Consider the following 10,930-nt stretch of genomic DNA (forward strand, 5'->3'; position numbering starts at 1 on the left):
CTAACTACATAGCACAGTGATACCCGACATTTGGTTCAGGCGTAACAAATTGAATGCAGCTTTAACTATTGTAACGACCAAAAATGAAACGCAACATCCATGGAAAACTCAATTACCGACGGTATCACTGCCTTTCACTAAATCCAAAAAAATGAAATCCCTACAAATCCCGTATCCCAACTCGCGAAATCCTAAATTGGGTTATCAATCGCAAGCTGACCGGGGTCAGTCTCGAAGAACATTCATATTGTACGTCCATGATTTGGCCCAAGCAAATTGAAATGACAACGTCTGTCACTGGACGACATACATTCCTTACTCCTAAATTATAGTTGATATAGGCCTACATGTAGGAGTAAAAACTGTGATGTGTCACTTTTCTAATTCTAGGTTGCAGAAACCATTTATGTCATTGAGGTGTGCATTTTGTGGCATTCAAACCCTGAATCCCCCTTTAACACTGTAGTGAAAGTTGTAATTATAAAAATCACACAGTGACAGACAGTGCATAATGCCTAACATTAGGTAGTACTACTAGTAGCAATTGTTTCAATTGGGCTAGGCTAGTGCTAGGGTTCATCCACTTTGCTCACAACTTTAGGCTAGTTTATATCATCGACCCTCCATAATCTCCATAATCACGTAACACTATGGTACGCGCGCGCGCTTTTCAACGCAAATTAAAGACGATTGCGCAGAAATAGGTCTTTCCACAAATATCCACTAGGCCTATCTATTATTAACTTCGTTCGGATTTGATTCCAAATATCTCTCAAAATGTATATCAATTATCATTCAACACTTTCCTATAGTACTTCCTCCATGCCTATAGTATACACCATCGTATTCTTCAGAGATTCCATGTTCAGAAAATATACATAAAGCTTACCACTGGCACAATCGCAATTTGGTCCATGAATCCAGTGTAACTTCTCTTGAAAAATTGAGACGATTTTTAAGAACGTGCTGCCTGCCAAGGCAGCTGCCATCTTGTTTTGACGGCGATCGCGATGGATCGCGATGGATCGCGAGATCTCGAGAGATCAAGAGAGAGGTCACGGCGCGCGAAACCTGTCGGGATCATGAATATGCATGTCACGTCGACGTCGCGCGGGCGCTTGTCCGTTATTTGTATGCATGCGCATGTGTACGTGTACGCAAGTACTAGTACATGAAACAATGGGGAAACTGTTTTCTCAACATGGAATCTCAAGAATACGATCGATGGTGTTGAATGATATGCATTTTGAGAGATATTCGGAATCAAATCCAAGGTTAATATGCGTTTCATGGAGAGCAAGCATGTACGATAATGTGCGAAAGCAGGGCTGTAAACTGGCAGATAACGATATTATGTAAAAACAGCCATTTTACAGCCGTGTTTGTAGGGCTACCATACGGTCGGCCATTTTATGGGGCTATAGGCCATGTACATTCTGGCCGCATTAGACCCTTGCTCCATGAGTAGACCTACACTTCGCGACGTTCGACCGATTCATAATCCGGGGAAAATGAAAAGAATTTCAAGTTTGCATAATATTTACCTTCAAATATGTCCTTCAGTGTGGACAAATTCCACTCCTCCAGCTTCTTCGAAACGAATTCGTCCATGATTCTGCCGCTTGTGGATCGATATTATATCAGACCATGGAGGTAGATCAGACTCGAAAAATAGTTTTTTGGCGCCTTTGGCATGTTTGGCGGGGGCTGGGTACGTACACGTATAACGGTACCGCGCGCGCCGGATTTATGACAAATTAACCAATCAGAAACTGGAAGACGGTCACGTCACATGATTTCACCAGATTTATGTTGAAGTAATTTACCTAAAACCAGGATGACAATACATATGTTTGATCATGACCAGTATCATGTTGATATGTTTGGTGATAACCAGTATAATGTTAATATATGGTTCACCAGGAAATTTTCACCACAGATTTTTTAGAGTGTAAAACGGCATTTTGGTGCCCTGCATCTTGCAGGCTCGCTGAGTCCTGGGAGCTTCAGCGAGCTAAGACAATTTAATATTTTTCCTATTTTCATAGGGTTTACCCCCGACGCCTCATCGTTGTCCGTCGAGTCCTGCTCTTGCTCGGACTCAGATGAAGCGTCAGAGGACGAGGAAGAGGAAGAACTACCTGAGTTAGAGGCGGAAGAACTACCAGCTTTAACCTGCTCCGTTGGAGGGGTGGAGTCCATAGATGACACGCTCTCTAGATCAGGACCAAAAATTTCGGTTGCTGTTGGAGTGGCCCTTTTACTAGAAGGGGCCTATTGAGGTGATCTTGCCCGTTTGGATGGACGTTTCTTTTTACGGGCTAACCTAAAACCATCATCCCGCTCTGGGGCCTGCACCTTTTACAGTCCTCCCTGTCGCAGACTAGGGAGGGAGGGCCATTCATGCCCTTACAGAGGGCACACTCCAACACTCTAATGGGGGAATCACATGAAATAGCGGATTTACATGAAAAGCAACAAATGCTTGGGTGAAAAGGGCCAGAGGGCCGCTTACATTTTGAACAAGGGGTTATAGGTAATTCCTTGCCTAGTTCTGAGGGTTTTGTTCTAGGGGATTCTCGGGCTGGGCTCTCCTCCGCTGCTGGTGGTGTTGCTGCAGGGGGAGTGGAGGATGATGTGCTCAAGCACGGTCTGGTTGAACTTTGTTTGCAAAGGACTTGGGGCAGGCTCGAAAGCCATGCCCCTCCTCCCCGCAGATAGTACAAACTGTGCTGTTGGGACACTCGTTGGCGATATGTCCAACCTGCAAACATTTAAAACACTTGATGTTATTGCATTCCTTTGCAAAGTGGCCCTGTTGGCCACACCGGGCACAAGTGCGGATCTGGCCTGGATATGAAATCCTGGCGTTCCTGTCTCCAATGCGGATAACAGTAGGGATGGGCTTGTTGATCTGCATCCTATACTGTCTAGTCCCGTTGAAAACGGTTGGGTTGTCTCCATACGTGGTAAAACGGCCGGCAATCACCTGGCCGTACCTACCTTAGAATGTTACGAACTATACTGTCGTACATTGACAAACTAACATAATGTACGGTTACGATCATGACATCGTTGAACTTCGTGACGGTGCATTTATCTAGAGTAGTTACTTTAGGGTAAAAATCCTTACACAAAACTGATGACTTATACACAATCTCAAATTTGGTACCTGGCAATGGCTTGATAGTTGCCAGGTGCTCCTTCGCTATAACGCCAATATCGTGAAGCTTAGAAAACAGCGACTTGGGGGTCGTCTGCTCCTCAAACTGAACTTCCATGGCTCTGTCTCTATGCAAGGTACTAACGGCCATAGTACTCTCTGCTATGAGTAAACACTTGTAGAAGAAAATTATAAAGCAAGAAAATTGTCGTCAGTCACAACTGCTGACTGACAGTAAATAAAATTCAAGCTACTTGTACGGCCAACTAGAAATATATGTACAAAGGGAGAAGAACGAAGCTATCTGCTTCTTCTATTTCCCCCGGGAAAAGCTACCTGCTAATAAGATCAAAGGGAAACCAAGGAAGAGCAAACTGCTAAACCTGGGGCTAAACAAGAAAAATACACACTGTACCCCTAAGCTACCTGCTTAGAAGGGCTACATGAAAAAACAAAAATGGCGTTCTCCTTGAACAATAAAACCTAACAGCACACGGACTTTTACGAGTGCTGGGTAGGGGAAAAGAGCAAAAGGGCTACTTCACTGGACAGTGCACCTGCACACACCCCGTGCAAAAAGGATAGGGCCGTACAACTGCTACGGCCCCAACAAAAAGGACGAGAACAAAGGACCACTGGGCTGTGGCAACCAGTGCACACAGCCCACTACAAAAATGGAATAAAAAACCCTGTAATATATTGCTTAAAAATACTCCAATAAAATAGAAAAAGAGACCAGCTAGGTCTTAAACACTAATGTAAACTTACGGTAAAGGCAAACAACGCGAGGAATATCTCTAAAAGCGGAAAAAGGCGAAATTCTCGCAGCTCGTAGAGACACACGTCCGGCAGTACCTGAAAAGAACAGAGTGGTTTATTAAAATATTCAATCAAACAAGTTACAAAGAGTAAACAAAATTAATAGTAATAAAAACCCTCAATGGCAGAGGGTATTAATTAAAGAAGAAAAAGCTATTAAAACAAGCTAAAATGGTCTCCAACCAGAAAATGTAAACATAAAATTAAGTATACATAAAAATTAACCAACCGGAATGGCCAAGAACTGAGAAAACTAAAAGTTGGATGAACGGAAGGTTGCTCTAGGAGAAAAGCTGAGACGGCCGGTCAAGGCAATACGCCCCGCGTTAAAAGAAAACAAATGGGGGTAAAACCAAGACCAGACAACTGCAGCTCAACTCCCAGACAACCGCTAGGAAAACCAAACAAAAGAAAAGAAAGATAATGGTGAACTAAGCAAAATGAGCAAACAAACGACCAGCACTTACCAAGGGTGCTGACCGCAGACAAACCCAGAGTGTGAAAACCAGCAGAGGGTCCGTCCACGGCCATCACAAAAGAGTGAAAGCTGGCCAGGATAATTGTAGCTGAAAAAGTAAACAAATGAAAAATGGTGGCACAGCATTCACCGAGAGTGCTGACCGCAGACAAACCCAGAGCGAGAAAACCGCAGAGGGTCAGTCCACGGCCATCACAAAAGAATGAGTGCTGGCCAAGATAACGGCAGACTGAAAATGAATATAAACGAAAAGGGTGATGGCGCAGCAAGCAACCAGTGCGTTGCCCGGGGAGACACCCAGAGCGTGAAAACCGCAGAGGATATCTTCCCGGGAAACACAGCAGTGTGATCACTGGCCAGTGTGGAAGAAATACAATAATGAATAGAGTCGAGAGTAAACAAAGGGGCTGCCAGTCGCATGGAACACCAAGCCGCAGCGGGATCCCGATGTAAACAAAACCCGGGCATCACCCACAGCAATAAATCCAAGGTTAGGAACAACTAAGGCGGAAATAAATCCATGGGCAATGCACGGGGATTATCACAACAGGATCCCACCGCAGCAAGTGAACCAGCAACTGACAGCCATGGCGAAGATTAAAGTTCAGTGTCCGAAGAAAGGGCAGCTAGAGTTCGAGTGAACAAACGAAAATAAATCCAGATTGTGGAAAAATGATCCAAGCGACAAATAAATTCCAGTGTGAAAGATCCAAGGAAAAGACAGGAAAACACAAACAGAGCAAAAACCTAGTGTTCAGATGTGACATGGGTGAAGATTAAAGTTCAGTGTTCAGGCTGTAGATCCGGTTGGTTTGCGGATTAGCAATCACGTTTATGGCAGGATATTAGTGTTCGCTAATCGGTGTATTGGCGATGGCCACACATGTGCTCGATGTACACGTCCCGGGATCCCTTGATGGCGTCGATGCGCAGAAGTTTGTGCATCAGAGTCCGGAAGCGCTTGGCGATGCCGAGACGTCGAAGTGCCCGCTCGTTGCTAGGTAACCAGGAGCCTAGCGATCCAAAGGCGAATCCGAACACCTCGACGTCTTTCCCCGCAGCCACCAGCGCCTGCTTCAGGTCGGCATACTTGGTCTCCTTGGCGGCTGCGGCGGTCATCAGGGCATCACGGCCGTTGTCGAAGGGGCAACATACATCGATGATGGTGACTTTGTCGCCCTCAACGACCGTGATGTCCGGGCGCTCCCGGGGGTTGGGATCCTCAGGGATGTGCTGGTCGACGAACACCCGCCCATGGCGTACCGCAGACACGATGCGTTGCTGGACGAGGTTGTGTCTGCGGCGGATGGGTACCATGTTGGGCGGGCAGTGGTTGAGGATGTGGGGCAGGGTCTCTTGCGGGTGCTGGCAATGGCGACAGGCGGGACTGGTGTTGGGTTTCCATCGCTGCGCCGCTGCGTTGGTCGGAAGGGTGTTGAGACGGGCCCGATGGATGAATCTCCAGTCACGGAACCGGATGTAGCTACCGGAGGACATCCACGAGGACGAGTTCATGTATTCGTCTTGGTTGAGGGACTGGCCAACTTTCCCCTGGTCGGGCAGGGACAGCAGCCGGTGGGTGTAGTGGGCGCGGGACTGAGCACGCAGGGCGGCAGTGATGGACTTGGCAGCCCGGTTCTCTGTTGACTTGGTGATCACTGAGCCGGAAAGGCTGCTGCTGATGGTAACTTTCAGTCGCCGGGCCGCCGCACGTGCTCTGGACCACAATGAAGAGGCCTGGCCGCTGTTCCCGCTGTTGGCAAAGTCCCCCTCCATTGATGCTGACAAGAACTCGTCCGTCTCCTCCTGTGTCAGTGCTCGGTGGATGGTGCGGTGGACCACGGAAGACAGCTGGCCGGTGGCGATGGCTCTGGTGATGTCGTCGGGTGAAGACAGCATGCGTACGGCCTGCGTGATGATTTGAATATCGGCATCGACGTTTGGGTCGATGAAACCCAAGCCACCCGCCCTACGATCAGCAAAGATGTAGTTTGTGGTGGCCCGAGTCGGCAGGTTGCACACTTTGCGGGCTGTCTTCACCAGCTGTCCCCGTAGTCTCTTGAGGTGTTTCTTCGCACAGTCCCCTGCCCGCAGGGTGTAGGCTAGGCAGGGCTGTACGAAGGTCCGGATGGCATCCAGTTTCTGCCAGGGAGCGAGGAGTGAGGAGTCAATCCGCTGGATGTCATCAGTCATCTTGGCCACCAAGGTCTCCAGGCTGTCGTCGGTGCGGTAGAGGCCGATGGGGACACCAAGGTACCGGTAGTGCTGCTCCTCTGTCAGGGCGGGGATGATCTTGTCCTGCACGTTGAACTCAAGAGGGCGTACCTTGGTCCCCCGTCGGCACTCGAGGGAGAGGGAAGCGCACTTGGCGGGCTTGAACTTCAGCTGGATCTTGGTGGCCATGATGGATGCTGTTGTCAGGAGGCTCTGCAGGCCGTCACTGGATCGGCTGAGTATGACCAGGTCGTCAGCATACGCAAGTATGGGGACGGCCTGGCCATGGACCACCGGCGCACTGCGGTCCTGAGTCGCTGAAGTATTCACTGCTCGGATAATAAGTTCCAGCGTTAGGTTGAAAAGCACTGGAGAGATCGGGCAGCCCTGCTTCACGCCTGAGTGAATCGGGACTGCAGCAGTGCGGCCGGTGGGTGTGACGAAGTCGGTGGAGGCGTCAGTGTACACATCGCGCACCAGGGAGACCAGGCCCTCCGTTAACACGGTGAACATTGCGTCGTGGGGGATGCTGCCGAATGCATTTTGTAAATCCAGCCAGGCGGCGTACATGTTTTTCTGGTTACGCCGGGCATCCTTCACGACGGTGGAGAGAAGAAATGTGTGTTCGTAGCAACCTTCACCGGGGCGGGCGCTCTTCTGTGAGCTGCTGATGAGATCGTTGTCCAGGGCCCATGTGGTGACACGGTCGGACAAGATCGCCATCAACAGCTTGTAGAGGCAGGACTGGAGGGCGATGGGGCGGAAGTTGGCCGGGTCGGTGTCATCCCCCTTCTTGTGGATCAGCTTGGTGGTCGCTGTCTTCCAGGAGGATGGGACCCGGCTTTCACGCAGGCACCGGTTGAAGATTTCCAGGGTGACGCGGAATGCGCCATCAACCTGGCGGAAGTGACGGTACTCCAACCAGTCCTTCCCTGGTGCGGAGTTGGACATCCGGCCAAGACGGAGGGAGACTTCACGCTGGGTGACTGGGCGAAGCAGGTCTTGGCCGGACTCACGGGCTTGGGCGGAGTTCGGAAACAGGAGGCTGGTATCCGTGGCAATGGTGTCGGTGTCGACTTCACGAGCGGAAAATACTTCAGTGAAGAAATCCACCAGTGAGGCCTCGGTGCCGCTGTATCGGACATCAGAGCCGGTCAAGATAGTCCTGATGGCGCGCTTCTTGCTGGTCAGATACAGCTTTTGCAGACGACTGGCCTCCTGTGCATCAAACTCCGGGCCAAGCCCGGGGCGGTGGGGACGAGGGGGACGTTGGGGGCGAGGTTCCTGGTTCCCGCGGTCACGGGGCGGTTGGTGCGCTGGGCGGGCTGGGCGTCCGTTGTTTCGACCCTCAGCGGCGGCAAACTCCACAAACCGATCACACACATCCTCAAAAGACTCGAAGACCGGGGTGGTGGTGAGGGCGACCGGGGAGGCGGGCTCGGTGACCGGGCGGTGGTGAGGGTGACCGGGGTGGTGGTGTGGGCGACCGGGGCGGCGGGCCCGGTGATCGTGGCGGTGGAGTGAGTGGCTGTGGCAGTGGTGTGGGCGACCGGGGCGGTGGGGAGGGATTCCAGGGTGGTGAAAAAGGAGACCGGGGCGCTGGGGAGATGTTTCGGGCAAGTGGTGGCGGTGTACGGGCAGGGCTAGGAGGCAGAGGTTCACCGACGAGGCCTCGGATCAGATCCATCGGTGAGGAGGGCACGGCAGACGGGGTAGGGATGGCGCTGGCTGACATCCGCCGATGGACTTGGAAATGGTTGGATGCTTTCATGCCGGTGACAAACTCCTGCCCGCACACTGAGCACTGGTAGACCGTGATGAGGTCAACACTGGGGTGAAACTTCTTCTGGTGACGCTTCAGGGTTTGATTGTGAAAGAAGTTCTCGCGGCACACCAGGCACGGCCACACTTTCGGAAGGGGGTACGGGAACACTTCCGTCATAGTCGAGAGAGTGGAGACGTCGGGAGAAGGCTGCCGGTGCAGCCGGGCCATGTGCCGCCGCAAGCCCGAAGTCGAGGAGAACGACTTCAAGCACGCGGCACAGTCTGGCTGTCCGGCATGGAGGGCGCCCTCACTCATGTTATGTCGCTCCAGCGACAAGCATGGTATCCATGAGGTGTTGGGCGCAAAAGACAAAAGACTCCGACACGGTTGAGTAATTCCAGGGTATCCACATCAGCGACTTCACGCCTACACATATAACACAAAAGGCGACTTCACGCCTAAACAAAGGCAACTTCATGCCTAAACCAGAATACCAATGCGAGGCAGCACACGGAAAACCGTCACCACTCAAGCCGGGGACCACTTCGGGGGAGGAGCCTTACAGTCTCAAGGCAAAGTGCAATGCTGAGTCTGGACCACCTCCTGATATTCCTGACCATGACTAAGACCAAAGTGCAATGATCTTAGCGGCCCCGGCGAGGCAACTTATAGGACATGCGCAGACGCGATATGAGCATGCGAAGCCATCAACTGTTACGGCGCCCTCTGGCGACCAATCGTGGCAGGAGCACAAATCCTGGGAAACAAACAAATCAGAAGCAAAACAAGGGGGAAAAGGGATAACAAATAAGAAAAGGAAGAAGATGCCTAGAAACATATTGCAACGAGACTCAAACAATAAATGTATAACCAGACACAGAGGGGTCGTGGCCAAGCCTTTTTTTTATTTTTTTTTATTTTTACACCTTGAACGGAAATCAATGGAAACACCAACATCATAATTTAACAAGACTTTACACACTTACCAATATTTACCGTAATTCAATGTGAAAGCCCTGTCACCAAAACGTCAAAAGAAAACGAACTTTTAACGACGGGGCACCGTAGTCAGAACCTGTTTTTGTATTAATTGATGTTCCCCGAAGGGAGTGGGCCGAATCCCGGATGTACTGCTATACCGGGCCAACCCGTGGCCGGGACGAGGCAAGCCTCTATTCCACGGCCCAAATCCAAAAATCAGTTTAATATACTGGCTGTTCAATGAACAGCGTTTCAGATATTAAGCTGAAAAGAACAGATACTATTTTTTGGTTTCGGGATCCTCCTAAAGAAGATCCCAGGATAGGGTAGTCACACTACACCTTAGTTAGTGAGGCTACGAGCCTCCCTACCCTTTTACCTACTATCAAGAACAAACAGACACTTGACAAAGACAAGACATGCAGTCTGTGTAGCCACGCTACCCACGCATTACCATGGTAGGGTACGACCCTAACTGACTGACAGGAAAAAATACAAACAGAAAACTATACCCTGAAACTTCCGGACGCAACAACGCTCATGCGAGCAAACATACACTAAAAAGGACCTAAAGGGTCCTAACCAACAGAGCGAAAACGCGGTCCTCCACGGTGATCCCCTTCTCTATCTTCTTGCCAGTGGCCTCTGCAAATCTGGTCGCCAAGTATCGCGTCCGTCTCTCGAGCGCGTCTAGATCGCCTCCTTGATGAAGTGCCAGGCACCTGAAGAAACAAAGGTTATCGTCATAGGCTCGGCCATTGTGGGCATTGTGGGTAAGCCCCATAACACCACGATTGTTAGCAATGTAGTCAGGTAGCTCAACATGCGCACCAATGTAAAACTGGGGCATCTTGTTCACGTACACTGCCACGTTCATAATTGAAACTACCGTCCATTTCGTGTCGGGGCGTTGTTGTCGCACGATTTCTAAAATGTCAACATCCTCAAAATTAGTGATCAGTTGTTCCAGATCTTGGCGAGAACCAACGGTGAATGGGGTAGGTGTGAAGCTGGCATTATTGTCACTTGGGTGAAAGTATTTAAGTTCACCAGTTTCAGTATTGCGCAAAACAAATAGACGATTTACCACACTTTGGGCATCGGCAGGAATCAGAATCACCATCGGCTGAATGGTCGTTGCCGGTGTCATTTTCACCTTCTCCTGATGTAGATGGCCAATTGCTACAGCCGGGGCGATCATCGGATGTCGTAACATTACGACCGTTAGTGCTGGCAGCGGGTCCATCCACGGGTGGAGTGGCGGGACGGTCGTTGCTGGCATCGGATCCATCCACGGGTGGAGTGGCAGGACGGTTGTTGCTGGCAGCGGATCCATCCTGGGGTGGAGTAGTACTGACTCGTTTGGTAGTATGGTTGGTACGGACGTGACGTTTCATGTTGTCAATTCGCCGAAAAGCAGCACCGCAGGTTGGGCATGGGAAGCTTCTCTTGCCGGCGTGGATAGCCTTATGCCGTCGCAAAGTATCTCTGCGGGCAAAGGTTTTGTCGC

General features: G+C 50.4%; 1 non-coding gene and 1 pseudogene across 1 annotated transcript; both read right to left on the bottom strand.

The window, feature by feature from the left end:
• Nucleotides 1-426: 426 nt before the first annotated feature.
• LOC119733436 lies at nt 427-5,475 on the bottom strand (annotated as a pseudogene).
• A 4,068-nt stretch (nt 5,476-9,543) lies between these two features.
• LOC119733582 lies at nt 9,544-9,735 on the bottom strand. The gene has a single exon (XR_005271922.1). It is a non-coding gene; the product is annotated as a U2 spliceosomal RNA (small nuclear RNA).
• Nucleotides 9,736-10,930: the final 1,195 nt, after the last annotated feature.

The sequence above is a fragment of the Patiria miniata genome, unplaced genomic scaffold (assembly GCF_015706575.1).
Source record: "Patiria miniata isolate m_02_andy unplaced genomic scaffold, ASM1570657v1 HiC_scaffold_25, whole genome shotgun sequence".
NCBI classification, from domain to species: Eukaryota; Metazoa; Echinodermata; class Asteroidea; order Valvatida; family Asterinidae; genus Patiria; species Patiria miniata.